Raw genomic sequence first — 17,586 nt, forward strand, 5'->3', positions numbered from 1 at the left:
ACTTTTACAATGCACTTCAACAGGAACTTTGTGACTTTCGGAGGCTTTCCGAGTGAGTTAGTAGAGGTTAGCTTAGCTTGGCTTAGCTTAGCCCATGTGCTGTTGTGCTAACTTTTAAATTTTAACGTATTATAAATTTGCACATGCAGCAGCTTGTTCAGCCTTTATGAACACAGACACACACAGCTGAGCGATCTTTTTATCACCTGTTCTACACACATGCACATGCAATCAACTGCTGTGAAGTCAGTGACGAAAGAGAGGACGAGCGAATATGTGATTGCATGAGAGTGAGTGACAGTACCAATGCCGGCTTTGACACATATGGCCTGAGTCCAGTCCATACGTTGGTTGTACTCCAATGTCCAGTTCCGACAGGTACTTTGCAAAGACAGGAACACAGAGCTGCCTCCCACTCTGGTCCTGTGTTTGCCATCGAGACATTTGGACATCGGACAGTCTTCAGTGCTTTTTATGACCTTCTGACAGCAGTCTTTGTTGTGTAACTGCTGTCTAAATACTCTTTGGATGCGATCATGCAGGTGTGGACGAGGTAGTCTGGACATTAGCCACCCACAGTCTACATGCCTTGTTCCCTCCCAACTACGTCTGGATTATGGCCATTTTTGCAGTGTCGGCCTGGTTCCAGCGCATTCTTACTATGTGTGATGGGGTATTACTGATTCTACTGTCTAATGCATTGCAAATTTAAATATTTAAATGAATAAAATATAGCTATACTGAGAAGAAAATCATTAAGTAAATGTAATGGATCTGGATGTACCGATGATCCCACTGCAGAGAACAGACAGCATGGTGAGTCCAGAGTTCTTTCAACGCAGTGCTTTAACAGGCCAAAGTCACACAGAGTGAATCAGTCAGTGTAGCAGATGTGTCCATGAGGAATTAATCAGAGGCAGGTCCAGAATACAGGCCGGTGGTCAAAAGTCAGAAGATCACTCAGCATAGCAGCAGTGTCCATGAAGGGAAAAGCACTAGTTGGTTTCCAAAAGGCATGCAAATTGATCAACTCACTATTTAGACAGTCAGACCAGGCAAACTAATCCACTAGGCTCCTGAGGGAGACAAGTTTTAACAGGAATGACACTGGTCACGAAATAAGAATCAAAAGGACGGGGTCCCCAGTCCTGTTGATGGAAATCATCTACCCTGCCTGTTTTAACAGGTGTACCTGCTTCTGATGTTTCTTAGTATTGAATGGCTGAACACACTTGACTTGGTGTACATACACACACACACACACACACACACACACACACACACACACACACATATATATATATATACACGAGGTCTATTAGAAAGTATCCGACCTTATTATTTTTTTCAAAAACCATATGGATTTGAATCACGTGTGATTACATCAGACATGCTTGAACCCTCGTGGGCATGCGAGAGTTTTTTCACGCCTGTCGGTTACATCATTCGCCTGTGGGCAGTCTTTGAGTGAGGAGTCGCCCACCCTCTCGTCGATTTTTTCATTGTTTAGGAATGGCTCAGAGACTGCTCCTTTGTTTGATCAAAATTTTTTCAAAACTGTAGGGCACAACTGAATGGACACCATTCGATAAATTCAGCTGGTTTTTGGTAAAAATTTTAACGGCTGATGAGAGATTTTGGTCTGGTAGTGTCGCTTTAAGGACGGCCCACGGCGCCTGACGGCGATCTGCGCTTCGAGGCGGCAACATCTCGCCGTTTCAAGTTGAAAACTTCCACATTTCAGGCTCTGTTGACCCAGTAAGTCATCAGAGAACAGAGAACTTTCAGAAGAAGTCGGCATGAGGAGTTTATTCGGACATTCCATTGTTAACGGACATTTTGTAATGAAAGAACGTGCGGGCAGAGTCGCATGTCGGGCCGGACCCGACCGCAGGGGTCGCGACAGGAAAAACGCCTCCGTGTTGGAAACCTTAACAGACAAGTTGAAACATGCCCAAGCTGTTAAACAATTTCTCAGTTACTCACTTGTTGAAAGCCATCAAAAGCCGCCTGAATTTTACAAATGGTTTTCAACACGGAGGTGTTTTTCCTGTCGCGGCGCACACAGAAAGACGTGTGCAAATTCGCCGAGTCGTTTCCGTGACGACTCGGCGAATTTGCACACGTCTTTCATTAAAAAATGTCCTTAAACAGTGGAATGTCCACATAAAGTCCTCATGCCGGCCTCTTCTGAATCTTCTCTGTTCTCTCACGACGTCCTGGGTGAATTAAGCCTTAAATTAGGATGTTTCAGGTCGCCTGGAAGCGCTGCAGGACGTCCCACTCCGTGGGAAGTCCTTACACTGACAGAAACACCCCCATAATCTCTCATCAGCCGCTAAACCTTTCTATATATATATATATATATATATATATATATATACAGTGGGGAAGTATTTGATCCCCTGTCAGTTTTGCAGGTTTTCCCACCTACAAAGAATGGAGAGGTTTTTATTGTAGGTACACTTCAACTGTGAGAGACAGAATCTAAAAAAAATCCAGAAAATCAAATTGTATGATTTTTAAATAATTAATTTGCATTTTATTGCATGAAATAAGTATTTGATCCCCTAGAAAAACAGAGCTTAACAATTGGTACAGAAACATTTGTCTGCCATTACAGAGGTCAGACATTTCCTGTAGTTCTTGACCAAGTTTCCACACACTGCAACAGGGATTTTGGTCCACTCCTCCATACACATCTCCAGATCTTTCAGATTTGGAGTTTCAGCTCCCTCCAAGGATTTTCTATTGACTTCACGTCTGGAGACTTCAATGCTCTTACTGAGGGAAGGAGGTTGTTTGCCAAAATCTTGCAATACATGACCCCATCCATCCTACCCTTAAATACGATGCAGTCATCCTGTCCCCTTTGCAGAAGAGCACCCCCAGAGTATGATGTTTCCACCCCCATGCTTCACAGTTGGGATGATATTCTTGGGGCCAGAGCCAGAATTCTTGCTGGTTGGTAGGGGATCAAATACTTATTTCATGCAATAAAATGCAAATTAATTATTTAAAACTCATACAATGTGATTTGTGTTTTTTTTTTTGTTTGTTTTTTTTTTTAGATTCTGTCTCTCACAGTTGAAGTGTACCTACGATAAAATTACAGACCTCTCCATTCTTTGTAGGTGGGAAACCTGCAAAACTGACAGGGGATCAAATACTTATTTTCCCCACTGTGTGTGTATATATATATATATATATATATATATATACACATTCTGGCTCTCACAGACCTGTTAATTTTTCTTTAAGAAGCCCTCTTATTCTGCACTCTTTACCTGTTATTAATTGCACCTGTTTTTTTATTTTTTTGGAAAACCCCCTTTTTGTTGACCTGTATAAAAGATCACCTGTTCACACACTTACACTCATGCAATCCACACTCCAACCTGTCCACCATACGCCAAGACCAAAGAGCTGTCGAAGGACACCAGGGACCAAAACTGTAGACCTGCACACGGCTGGGATGGACTACAGGACAAATCAGGCAAGCAGCTTGGTAGAAGACAACAAATGTTATGTTAGTTTACTAGAAAGTGGAAGAAACACAAGAGACTGTCAAAATCTCCCTTGGTATAGATTCCCTGGCAAGATCTCACTTTGTGGGGTAAGAATGGATTCTGAGAATAGCTCAGAACTACACAGGGAGGACCGGGTCAATGGCCTGATAGAGAGCGGGGACCACAGTCACAAAGATTACATTAGTAACATAGGATGCTGTCAGTGGTTTAAAATCCTGCAGGGCAGCAAGGTCCCCCTGCTCAAGCCAGCACATGTCCAGACCCATTTGAAGTTCACCAGTGACCATGTGGATGATCCAGAGGAGGCATGGAAGAAGGTCATGTGGTCAGATGAGACCAGAATAGAGCTTTTTGGAATCAACTCCCTTACCAGTTTTAGAGGATGGAACAACCCAAGAAAACCATCCCAACTCTGAAGCATGGAGGTGGAAACATCCATACTCTGGGGGTGCTCTTCTGCAGAGGGGACAGGAACGACTGCACCATATTGAAGGGAGGATGGAATGGGGTCATTATTGCGAGATTTTGGCAAAAAAAACACATTAGTAAGCATTGAAGATGGGGTCAGGCGGGTCTTCCAGGATGACAATGACCCCAAACACACAGCCAGGGCAACTAAGGAGGGGCTCTGTAAGAAGCATTTCAAGGTCCTGGAGTGGCCTGGACAGTCTCCAGACCTGAACTCAATAGAAAATCTTTGGAGGGAGCTGAAACTCCAAACCTGAAAGATCTAGAGAAGATCTGTATGGAGGAGTGGACCAAAATCCCTGCTGCAGTGTGTGCAAAACCTGGTGAAAAACTACAGGAAATGTTTGAACTCTGTAATTGCAAACAAAGGCTACTGTACCAAATATTAACATTGATTTCACAGGTGTTGAAATACTTATTTGCAGCAGTAACATACAAATAAAGTATTAAAAATCATACATTGGATTCCGGATTTTTTTTTTTTTTAGATTATGTCTCTCACAGTGGACATGCACCTAAGATGAAAAAGTTCTTCACTGTATATATATATATATATATAGTATATAATATTAGGTATATGTTTATATATTCTATATATATATTATAATAATATATATATATAATATATATATATATATATTATATATATAATATATATATATATATATATATAATATATTTATATATTCACTGTATATATATATATATGTGTGTGTGTGTGTACATAAGTATTTACAGCCTTGCCATGAAGCTCAAAGTTAATTCAGTTGATTGGACATGATTTAGAAAGACATATACCTGCCTGCATATAAGGTCACACAGTTGACAGTGCTGTCTGAGCACAAACCAAGCATGAAGCCAGAGGAATTGTCCTGTAGACCTCCAAGACAGGATTTCAAGGCACAAATCTGAGGAAGGGTACAGAAACATTTCTGCTGCTTTGAAGGTCCCAGTGAGCCTCCATCACTATAAATGGAATACGTTTGGATCCACCAGGACTCTTCTTTGAGTTTGCCACCTGTCTAAACTGAGTGATCGGGGGCGAAGGGTTTTAGTCAGGGATGTGACCGAGAACCCAATGGTCACCGTGTCAGAGCTTCAGCATTCCTCTGTGGAGAGAGGAGAACCTTCCAGAAGGACAACCATCTCTGCAAAACTCAAAAAAAAAAACTCAAACAGGCCTGTATGGTAGAGTGGCCAAACAAAAACCACTCCTTAGTAAAAGGCACATGGCAGCCTGCCTGGAATTTGTCAAAAGGCACCTAACGGGCTCTCAGAGGATGAGAAACAAAATTCTCTGGTCTGATGCAAAAAAAGATTGAACCTTGTGTGAAATGCCAGGTGTCATGTTTGGGAGGAAACCAGGTACCATCCCTCCAGTGAAGCTGGTGGTGGCCAGCATCATGCTGTGGGATGTTTTTCAACAGCACCAACTTGGAGACTAGTCAGGATTGAGGGAAAGATGAATGCAGAAATGTACAGAGACATCCTGGATGAAAACCTGCTCCAGAGCGCTCTTGACCTTAGACTAGGGGACAGTTCAACTTTCAGCAGGACAATGACCCTCAGCACACAGCCAAGATATCAAAGGATTGGCTTCAGAACAAGTCTGTGAATGTCCTTCAGTGGCCCAGACAGAGCCCACACCTGAATCTGATTGAACATCTCTGGAGAGATCTGAAAATGGTTGTGCACAGACATTCCCCATCCAACCGAATGGAGCTTGAGAGGTGCTGCAAAGAGGAATGGGCAAAACTGTCCAAAGAAAGGTGCACCAACCTTGTGGCATCATATTCATGAAGACTTTAGGCTGTAATTGCTGCCAAAGGTGCATCAACAAATTATTGGGCAAATGTTGTGAATTTTAATGTACATGGGATTTATTATTATTATTATTATTATTAATAATAATAATAAATTTGCAAAAATAAAAAAAAGCTTTTTCATGTTGTCATTATGGGGTGTTGTGAGTAGAATTTTGAGGGAAAAAAAATAATTTACTCTGTTTCATAAGTAACAATATAACAACATAAAATAACAAAATGTGAAAAAAGTGAAGCGTACATTCCAGATATAATTCTCTGAATTATAATGTGAATACTTTCATAGTAAAATGATTTTCATTAATGACCTCACTTGTGGGACCAGGAGGCAGAGCTGTGGTCTTATACACCTCTCTGCAGCTTCTCTCCCCCTGCCATCCCCCTATTACCCCATCCCCGTAGAGACGGTGCCTGCTCCCAGACCACCAATAACTAGCAAAAATCTATTTAAGCATAAAAATTCAAAAAGAAAAATAATATAGCACCTTCAATTGCACCACAGACTAAAACAGTTAAATGTGGTCTATTAAACATTAGGTCTCTTTCTTCTAAGTCCCTGTTGGTAAATGATATAATAATTGATCAACGTATTGATTTATTCTGCCTAACAGAAACTTGGTTACAGCAGGATGAATATGTTAGTTTAAATGAGTCAACACCCCCGAGTCACACTAACTGTCAGAATGCTCGTAGCACGGGCCGGGGCGGAGGATTAGCAGCAATCTTCCATTCCAGCTTATTAATTAATCAAAAACCTAGACAGAGCTTTAATTCATTTGAAAGCTTGTCTCTTAGTCTTGTCCATCCAAATTGGAAGTCCCAAAAACCAGTTTTATTTGTTATTATCTATCGTCCACCTGGTCGTTACTGTGAGTTTCTCTGTGAATTTTCAGACCTTTTGTCTGACTTAGTGCTTAGCTCAGATAAGATAATTATAGTGGGCGATTTTAACATCCACACAGATGCTGAGAATGACAGCCTCAACACTGCATTTAATCTATTATTAGACTCTATCGGCTTTGCGCAAAAAGTAAATGAGTCCACCCACCACTTTAATCATATCTTAGATCTTGTTCTGACTTATGGTATGGAAATAGAAGACTTAACAGTATTCCCTGAAAACTCCCTTTTGTCTGATCATTTTTTAATAACATTTACATTTACCCTGATGGACTACCCTGCAGTGGGGAATAAGTTTCATTACACTAGAAGTCTTTCAGAAAGCGCTGTAACTAGGTTTAAGGATATGATTCCTTCTTTATGTTCTCTAATGTCATATACCAACACAGAGCAGAGTAGCTACCTAAACTCTGTAAGGGAGTTAGAGTATCTTGTCAATAGTTTTACATCCTCATTGAAGACAACTTTGGATGCTGTAGCTCCTCTGAAAAAGAGAGCTTTAAATCAGAAGTGTCTGACTCCGTGGTATAACTCACAAACTCGTAGCTTAAAGCTGATAACCCGTAAGTTGGAGAGGAAATGGCGTCTCACTAATTTAGAAGATCTTCACTTAGCCTGGAAAAAGAGTTTGTTGCTCTATAAGAAAGCCCTTCGTGAAGCTAGGACATCTTTCTACTCATCACTAATTGAAGAAAATAAGAACAACCCCAGGTTTCTTTTCAGCACTGTAGCCAGGCTGACAAAGAGTCAGAGCTCTATTGAGCTGAGTATTCCATTAACTTTAACTAGTAATGACTTCATGACTTTCTTTGCTAACAAAATGTTGACTATTAGAGAAAAAATTACTCATAACCATCCCAAAGATGTATCGTTATCTTTGGCTGCTTTCAGTGATGCCGGTATTTGGTTAGACTCTTTCTCTCCGATTGTTCTGTCTGAGTTATTTTCATTAGTTACTTCATCCAAACCATCAACATGCTTATTAGACCCCATTCCTGCCAGGCTGCTCAAGGAAGTCCTACCATTATTTAATGCTTCAATCTTAAATATGATCAATCTATCTTTGTTAGTTGGTTATGTACCACAGGCCTTTAAGGTGGCAGTAATTAAACCATTACTTAAAAAGCCATCACTTGACCCAGCTATCTTAGCTAATTATAGGCCAATCTCCAACCTTCCTTTTCTCTCAAAGATTCTTGAGAGGGTAGTTGTAAAACAGCTAACTGATCACCTGCAGAGGAATGGTCTATTTGAAGAGTTTCAGTCAGGTTTTAGAATTCATCATAGTACAGAAACAGCATTAGTGAAGGTTACAAATGATCTTCTTATGGCTTCGGACAGTGGACTTATCTCTGTGCTTGTTCTGTTGGACCTCAGTGCTGCTTTTGATACTGTTGACCATAAAATTTTATTACAGAGATTAGAGCATGTCATAGGTATTAAAGGCATTGCGCTGCGGTGGTTTGAATCATATTTGTCTAATAGATTACAGTTTGTTCATGTAAATGGGGAATCTTCTTCACAGACTAAAGTTAATTATGGAGTTCCACAAGGTTCTGTGCTAGGACCAATTTTATTCACTTTATACATGCTTCCCTTGGGCAGTATTATTAGACGGTATTGCTTAAATTTTCATTGTTACGCAGATGATACCCAGCTTTATCTATCCATGAAGCCAGAGGATACGCACCAATTAGCTAAACTGCAGGATTGTCTTACAGACATAAAGACATGGATGACCTCTAATTTCCTGCTTTTAAACTCAGATAAAACTGAAGTTATTGTACTTGGCCCCACAAATCTTAGAAGCATGGTGTCTAACCAGATCGTTACTCTGGATGGCATTTCCCTGATCTCTAGTAATACTGTGAGAAATCTTGGAGTTATTTTTGATCAGGATATGTCATTCAAAGCGCATATTAAACAAATATGTAGGACTGCCTTTTTGCATTTACGCAATATCTCTAAAATCAGAAAGGTCTTGTCTCAGAGTGATGCTGAAAAAGTAATTCATGCATTTATTTCCTCTAGGCTGGACTATTGTAATTCATTATTATCAGGTTGTCCTAAAAGTTCCCTAAAAAGCCTTCAGTTGGTTCAGAATGCTGCAGCTAGAGTACTGACGGGGACTAGCAGGAGAGAGCATATCTCACCCGTGTTGGCCTCCCTTCATTGGCTTCCTGTTAATGCTAGAATAGAATTTAAAATTCTTCTTCTTACTTATAAGGTTTTGAATAATCAGGTCCCATCTTATCTTAGGGACCTCGTAGTACCATATTACCCCATTAGAGCGCTTCGCTCTCAGACTGCGGGCTTACTTGTAGTTCCTAGGGTTTGTAAGAGTAGAATGGGAGGCAGAGCCTTCAGCTTTCAGGCTCCTCTCTTGTGGAACCAGCTCCCAATTCAGATCAGGGAGACAGATACCCTCTCTACTTTTAAGATTAGGCTTAAAACTTTCCTTTTCGCTAAGGCTTATAGTTAGGGCTGGATCGGGTGACCCTGGACCATCCCTTGGTTATGTTGCTTTAGACGTAGACTGTGTTTCATAATTATTGTATGGCCTTGCCTTGCAATGTGGAGCGCCTTGGGGCAACTGTTTGTTGTGATTTGGCGCTATACAAGAAAAAAGTTGATTGATTGATTGATTGTTTGCCAAAATAATGCTTGGTCACTTGAAAGTAAAATGAACTGTGTGATGGGACAGATGCGCACGCACACACACAAACAAGCTCAACAACACCTTTAATTTACCTTTTTGACCTTTATTTTTATTAAATTATTATTATTATTGCATCAAATTTGCTATCAAGAATCATATAATTTCATTGGTAGCATGGTGGCTTAGTAGTGAGCACTGCTGCTTCACAGCAAGAAGGTCATTGGATCGATCCTTGCCTCTGGCCTTTCTGTGTGGAGTTTGCACGTTTCCCCCTTGTTTGCATGGGTTCCCTCTGGGTGCTTCCTCCCACATCCAAAGACATGCAGGGTGGATTGGGGTTTTGGGGTCGGGGACTTCATCTCCACTATCTGGTGATGTGGGTATTAATATACTGTATGGACTGTGATGGGCGGCTTCATTGTTATCTGGTCAGGTCAGGTATGTTGCTGTTGTTGGTGATGGTGGTGTGTCCTGGGTTGATGATGGTGTTCCTCAAGGGTTGTTTCTACTGACAGGCCTACATTATTATGAAAAATATGTGATTCAATATTTATATGAATAAAACTGTCAAATTTTGCAAAATGTATTCATAGATATTAGGTACTTGTCACGTTTTATCTGTGTAAAGTGTTGAGCTTGACATAAAATGACCTCTGTAAGTGTAAAATCCTGCACAATTCCACATCATTTTATTTTGTCATAGTCCATTTTAAAACTCACAACTAAACAATAATGTTTTTAGATGTTTTTCATCGTCATACAATATTTTGCTTTCAGTCATTTGATTCTCAGACAGCCTCTGTGGACGGAATGTGAAGCACATTTCACTGTTCTGGTGTGGGTCCCTGGAGGAAGCCACAGCTTGCTTTCTTCTTCTCGTCGTTTCCAGCTCCATCCCACACTGCCCTATACTGTCAGTTATGTAATGTTTACACACCACCTGGGGGCAACACTTCTTCCAGCGACGGGGGAAACTCTCACAAACAACCGCTCTCGTTTTTATTTTGCATTAAGCCAGATATTAAATTCTTTACACACACTTTCATAGTTGAGACACAAGAGTCAAACTTTATAAAAGGGGAAATGAATTCTGCAATATCACAAGTTTAAGCACACAAATATGAAATTCCAATAAGGCACAATATAATTCACAGTGCACGTCACAGAGTATGTGCAGGAAATTAAAATGATGCCTTTCCAAACCATGAAGCACTACGAGGCAGCAAAAGATTGAAAGTCATCTGTGCATTCTGATCCTTTCACATACGTCTGACCAGAGGGAAAAGGTTTTATTTACCTGGTAAATATTGAAGCATGTGTTTCTGTGCACACAGCAACACAACAAAGCAGGATCAGCAAACAGCTGCTGCACGTCTGCACTGAAGCAACCCGCTGTAAAACATTGAGAAAGAGTTTGCAAGAAAAGCCTCCAACTGTTGTAAGCTTCTCTCAAAGCTTTCACTGATTGTCAACAGTTTAACAGCTACCTGGTTGAGCATAAACATACATGATACTGTACGTAGTAATCTTCAAGATAATAAATGGACACATCAGGCGTGATTTACTAAGATCCCAGCTAATAGTGCTAAATTGCATGGGCAATTCAAATGCTTGCACGTTAGGGACGAGACAGTTTTGCCAGGGACGGTGCTATGTGGTGACCAGTGGGGTGGCCTTCTCCGGGCCATCCCACTGGCCACCCCGACGGCTGGGCAATAATTTTTACAAACACAGCTCTGTGGAACATTTGTTCCACCTAACCGCCGTTTCCGCACGGACGCATTTCACTGCAGTAGAGGTGGACGATACTGGGAATTTTGGTATTGATCCGATACCAAGTAAATACAGGCCCAGTATCACCGATATCGATACAGATACCGATACTTTTTTCATATTTAAGTTTCAGAAATCTAAAGGATCCAAAAGACCTAGGATAGAATTTCGCCAAACATTGCATGTGACAACAAAATACTTTATTATCACAATCAACATTTTTGTTTAAAAAATATCACTCAACACAACTTAAAACAAAATCTCCTGAGGTAGAGGGCTGACAAACCACAATACAAGCAGAGGGTGCACTGCTCCGTGTTGTGCGACACAGCACAGCACTGCTCTTACAGACGGAGAGTAGACTTTGATTATCTGTGTGCGCAGTGTCAGTGTGTGCGGGAGAGAAAAAAGCTTGAGCACGATCTTTTTACATGAGGATTGTTCAATATCAATACCAGCATTGGTATCGATATTATCGATATTAGGATCGATCCGCCCACCTCTACACTGCAGCACACAACTTTCCTGAGAGTAAAAGAGCAGATTTGCACATTGTCTGTAAGATTTTAACTGCGTCTCACATGTACTGCAAGCGGTAGGTAAGTTTGACATTCGTATTTCTAAGTAATTTATTAACACTCGTTTTGTTGAATTTGACTTAAGTTCTGAAACGTTTTATAGACAGACATCTGGTAGTCTCTCAGCGGTAGCACAAAAGCAGAGCGTTTCTGCTCCCACTTATATTACATTGTGTGTGTGTGTGTGTGTGTGTGTGTGTGTGTGTGTGTGTGTGTGTGTGTGTGTGTGTTCATTGATTTTTAAAACGAGTCCTCTTGTACAGTTACAAAATTAAAAATCCATTTATCATTGAATGACCAGCAGCAGCAATGTTTCATTCCCACATTTAGCACATAACTCTGTTTAATCGTGGAAGCTCTCTGTAGCAGCGCAAGTGGACAAACACTCATCCAGTCATGTGGTTAGAATGTATTCTGGTGCTTTATTTACCTGTCAGACGAAATTAAAAGAAAGATTACTGTATACTTCAGCAAGTGTAGTAAAAAAGTAAAAAGCGATGGAAGTCTTGAAAGGAGGGACAGTGAGGTCAGGCAGGATGAGACAGAAGTCAGAGAAGAACCAGCACAGGTCCACGCTGTACAGCTTGTGAAGATATACGAGGGTAGGCTGAAAGTTCTAAGGCTGACTATGATGCAGTTGTCGAACTGAACAAATTCAGGGTTATTTTTCTACATAGTCTCCCTGTAACTCCACACACTTCTTCCAGTGGTGCTTGAGTGCTTCGATTCCCTTGGCATAGAAGCTTTCATCTTGAGAGTCAAAATAGTGCTCAACGGCAGCCATCACCTCATCATTGCTCCGATAGTGCTTCCCAGCCAAGTTTTTTTTTCAGGTTTGGGAACAGATGAAAGTCCGAGGGTGCCAAGTCAGGGGAGTATGGTGGGTGATCTACCAGTTCGAATCCACACTCGTGGATAGTGGCCATGGACACTGTTGACTTGTGAGCTGGGGCATTGTCTTGATGGAACAGCACCCCTTTCATCAGCTTTCCTGGTCGCTTCTTTTTGATAGCCTCGCGTAACTGTCTCAGTAGGTTAGAATACGTACTGTCCATTTATGGTTTGTCCTTTTCAAGAATAGTCACAAAACACAATGCCTTGGCATCCCATAAAAACTGAAACATGACCTTCCCCGCAGACTAAACAACCGATGGCCCTTCTTTGGAGGTGTGACCTTGGTTGTTTCCACTGCATTGATTGTTTTTTTTGTCCTCTGGTTCAAAAGTGGTGAACCAACACTCATTCTGGGTAAAGAAAACGTTCCATGTAATTGGCTGATCCTCTTCAAATTGCGCCAAGTTTGCCTTCGACATGACTAGCCTGTGCGTTTCCTGATCAGAAGCGTCAGAAGACGTGGCACCCACCGAGCGGACAACCTTTGACAATTCCAAGTTCTTCATGAATGGGGCAAGAATGTGTTCATTCTCTCACTGTGATAGTTCCCACAGCATCTGCTAGCTGATTAATCGTTGATCGTCTGTCCGTCCATCACCATTCATGAACAGGTCAATGTTTTTCTGGGTTGTGGCTGTTGCAGGCCGCCCAGACCCTTGGGTTGTCTTCAAGGCTCTCTCTGCCCCTCTTAAATTCAGCTGCCCACTTCTGCATGTAGATATGGAGGGAGCTTCATCCCCTATGTAGCAAACATATCTGCATGAATGTCCTTGGGCTTTAACCCCTTCTTATGCAGGTACTTAATCACACCGCAATGCCAGATTTTGTCCATTTTTGCCATTTCCCTCTACCACGAACTTTCAAACTTGGCTATGAACCACAAACTACCTCACAACCTGGAAGAAAATAACACAGTTAGTCATCAGAAGAGTTGAACTTAATGCATGCCAAGTTTTATTGAAATGGCATTTCTCCTTCTTGGTGAGCCTTAGAACTTTTCAGCCTACTCTAGTATATGTTATTTTGCTCATAATTAGCTTTGCATGCTAACAATGCTAATAGTTACCACATTGAATAAAATGTTTTGTGTTCATTATTTTGGAAAGTAACAAATGTTTAGAAGTAGGTGCACCATTCTGTTCTAATGAACAAGGTACTGTATGGATTAAATAAAAGCTCCGGTGTGATATTTTTGCTATAATGTCTTTAAGGGATTTATCATGATGCCAAACAAATGAAAATGTGTATGCTTATGTTTGGGTGTTTAATTGATTTATGATGGTTTTGAAATGATACGATATTATATGGTTTGATTAAGGATTGTAATATGTGCTTATGATGAATTGTACTGACCATGTCTAACTGCTGACATGTGTTGTTGACTTCCTATAGGTAAGCCCGGCATTGACCACTTTGAATAAAGTCATTATTTGTTGCCGGCATGATGCTTATGCTATAATATGCTTAAGGATCTGATGTTTTGCTAAACTACACATAATCCTTTGGAAATGCTTTGGATGATTTATCACTGCAATTGGAATAATGTTTCATCATTATAGATTGTTGACTGAACTGTTGTTGACTGAACTCTGATGTGACCTTTTTCTGCTGACTCCCTGTGGAAATGTTTGACTCTCCTGACATAGGAACTGAAACTTTCATCTGTGCTGATATTAGAACTGTGGTTTCTCGCTGTCTGTACAATGGCGCACTTAAACTGAAGACCCCTCATATATAGACTGTTGAACAGGTTTTAAACTGGTTTTTGGATCAGATGTCCCGCCAGACATCTGACTCAGCAATCTGTTTGCCCCAGACACCCCCCCCCCCCCCCCCCCATGCCACTTCCCGAAGACCTTTCCCCCGCCAACCTTCCCGAAAACCTCTCATGACTCCTGGTCTCCCCCCGATTAGCCAATCAGAAAGACGATAACACCCCAACTGAACTGAACTGAACTGTATAAAGACTGTGTGTTTCCAGCACTGGAGGTTCTTTACACACAACCTGTTGGTATCGTTGTTGCGTAATAAAGTGTGTTGCATTGAACCCACCCTGTGCTTGGTGAATAACGGCAATCCGCTAATCTGTTCTGCTGTATTCATCAATAAACCCTTTAAGGTCTGTATAATTGCAAATTGAATTCTGAGTTTTTTGTGTCTCTTACGATTCACAAACACGCAAGGAACAATTCCAGGTCCTTTGAGATGTGGGGAAGGGTGGTATCCTTAACACTTGCTATGTGTGGAGGTTTCGACCTTCTGCACACAATCACCTGTGTGTTCTTTGTTGCGTACTTCCTGACAGTCTCAACATTTGTGTTTCAGACAATGTTACAATGAAACCCAAGTACCAAATGCTACTGTTCACATTTGATCTCATGTTTTTCAGCTGATAGGAGTCAAGAGACTGGACCCTCCACAGCAGAAGACTGTGAACAACCCGGGGGTGACTGGGCCTCCTGCAGACATATAAATTAGGAATGCAACTAATGATCAATTTAATAACTGATTAATCTGTGGATTTAAAAAATTTTTTTTTTTTAATATTTCAAAATGACAGTGAAAAAAAGTGCATAAATCTCAGGCTGCTGCTTGAACATTCCTGAGCTGTTAATACATTATTAATGAAAACAAATAGTTGAAAAAAAAACAGCTAAATGTTGATGGCAAATTATTTAACTCCTAACAGGCCATGAACTAATACAACCCCTGGCAATAATTATGGAATCACCGGCCTCGGAGGATGTTCATATCAGTTGTTTAATTTGTAGAAAAAAGAGGATCACAGACATGACACAAAACTAAAGTCCATTTCAAATGGCAACATTCTGGCTTTAAGAAACACTATAGAATCAGGAAAAAATAATTGTTGGCAGTCAGTAATGGTTACTTTTTTAGATCAAGCAGAGGGAAAAATATGGAATCACTCAATTCTTGAGGAATAAATTATGGAATCACCCTGTAAATTTTCAACACCTGCATCAAATCAGATCTGCCTCGTTAGTCTGCATCTAAAAGGAGTGATCACACCTTGGAGAGCTGTTGCACCAAGTGGACTGACATGAATCATGGCTCCAAACACGAGAGATGTCAATTGAAACAAGGGAGAGGATTATCAAACTCTTAAAAGAGGGTAATCATCACGCATATTGCAAAGATGTTGGTTGTTCACAGTCAGCTGTGTCTAAAACTCTGGACCAATACAAACAACATGGGAAGGTTGTTAAAGGCAAACATACTGGTAGACCAAGGAAGACATCAAGCATCAAGACAGAAACTTAAAGCAATTTGTCTCAAAAATTGAAAATGCACAACAAAACAAATGAGGAACGAATGGGAGGAAACTGGAGTCAATGTCTGTGACCGAACTGTAAGAAACCGCCTAAAGGAATGGGATTTACATACAGAAAAGCTAAATGAAAGCCATCATTACATCTAACAGAAACAAACAAGGTTACAATGGGCTAAGGAAAGCAATCGTGGACTGTGGATGACTGGATGAATAAGTCATTCAGTGATGAATCTCGAATCTGCATTGGGCAAGGTGATGATGCTGAACGTTGTTTGGTGCCGTTCCAATGAGATTAAAGATTGACTGCCTGAAGAGAACATGTAAATTTCCACAGTCATTGATGATATGGGGCTGCATGTCAGGTAAATGCACTGGGGGAGATGGCTGTCCTTACATCATCAATAAATGCACAAGTTTACATTGATATTGTTGGACACTTTTCTTATCCCATCAATTGACCGGATGTTTGGGGATGATGAAATCATTTCTCAAGATGATAATGCATCTTTGCCATAGAGCAAAACTGTGAACAACATTCCTTGCAAAAAGACACATAGGGTCAATGTCATGGCCTGCAAATAGTGCGGATCTTAATCCAATTGAAAATCTTTGGTGGAAGTTGAAGAAAATGGTCCATGACAAGACTCCAACCTGCAAAGCTGATCTGGCAACAGCAATCAGAGAAAGTTGGAGCCAGAACTGATGAAGAGTACTTTTGTCACTCCTTAAGTCCATGCCTCAGAGACTGCAAGCTGTTAAAAAGCCAGAGGTGGTGCAACAAATACTAGTGATGTGTTGGAGCGTTCTTTTGTTTTTCATGATTCCATAATTTTTTTCCTCAGAATTGAGTGATTCCATATTTTTTTCCCTCTGCTTGGTCTACAAAAAGTACACGTTACTGCCTGCCGCAATTTTTTTTCTTGATTTCTTATAGTGTTTCTTAAAGCCAGAAAGTTGCCATTGAAATGACTTTAGTTTTGTGTCATGTCTGTGATCTGCTTTTTTTCTACAAAATTAAACAACTGAATGAACATCCTCCGAGGCCGGTGATTCCATAATTTTGCCGGGGTTGTATAAACTAACTGTTAAAAGGATTTGTTTCAATATTAAAACTTTTTCTTTATAGGTAGCTACAAACTAAGTAAGAGAGATCTTAATGACACTCTCTACGCAGTCTCTCACATTCACATATCACACATACACACTCATGCTTAGACTCACACACAAACACACACTAAGACTTATTCTTGCTCCCCTCTGCGTTTGAAACTACCAGGCACTTACTAACACTCTTTGCTTTTCTTCTTTTGTGTTTATGGCAGTTTGCAAGAAATACTATAGGACATTGACTATGTACACTGAAATATTTAATGACATGGTTGAAATGTCTTACAGTGTTTTTTTCTTTTGTTAGACATCCCCAAATCAAGGGCCGATGCACCTGTCCAGCCACTACTAAAGTTTTTCCCAAGGACAGCCTTTGGAGATAGGCAAAGAAATGTCAATGCCTCGTGGTCCACTCAGCACACATGGACTGAGACCTCCCAGTGCAAGGATGCCTGTAGACACTTTAGCTTTCCGAACAGAGTTAAAACTTTCACACATGCAGGCTACAACAACTGGAAGAAGGCATTGTTCACAGATGGAGGCTTTGCTGCTCATGCTAAAT

This window comes from Thalassophryne amazonica, chromosome 6 (genome assembly GCF_902500255.1).
Source record: "Thalassophryne amazonica chromosome 6, fThaAma1.1, whole genome shotgun sequence".
Classification (NCBI taxonomy): domain Eukaryota; kingdom Metazoa; phylum Chordata; class Actinopteri; order Batrachoidiformes; family Batrachoididae; genus Thalassophryne; species Thalassophryne amazonica.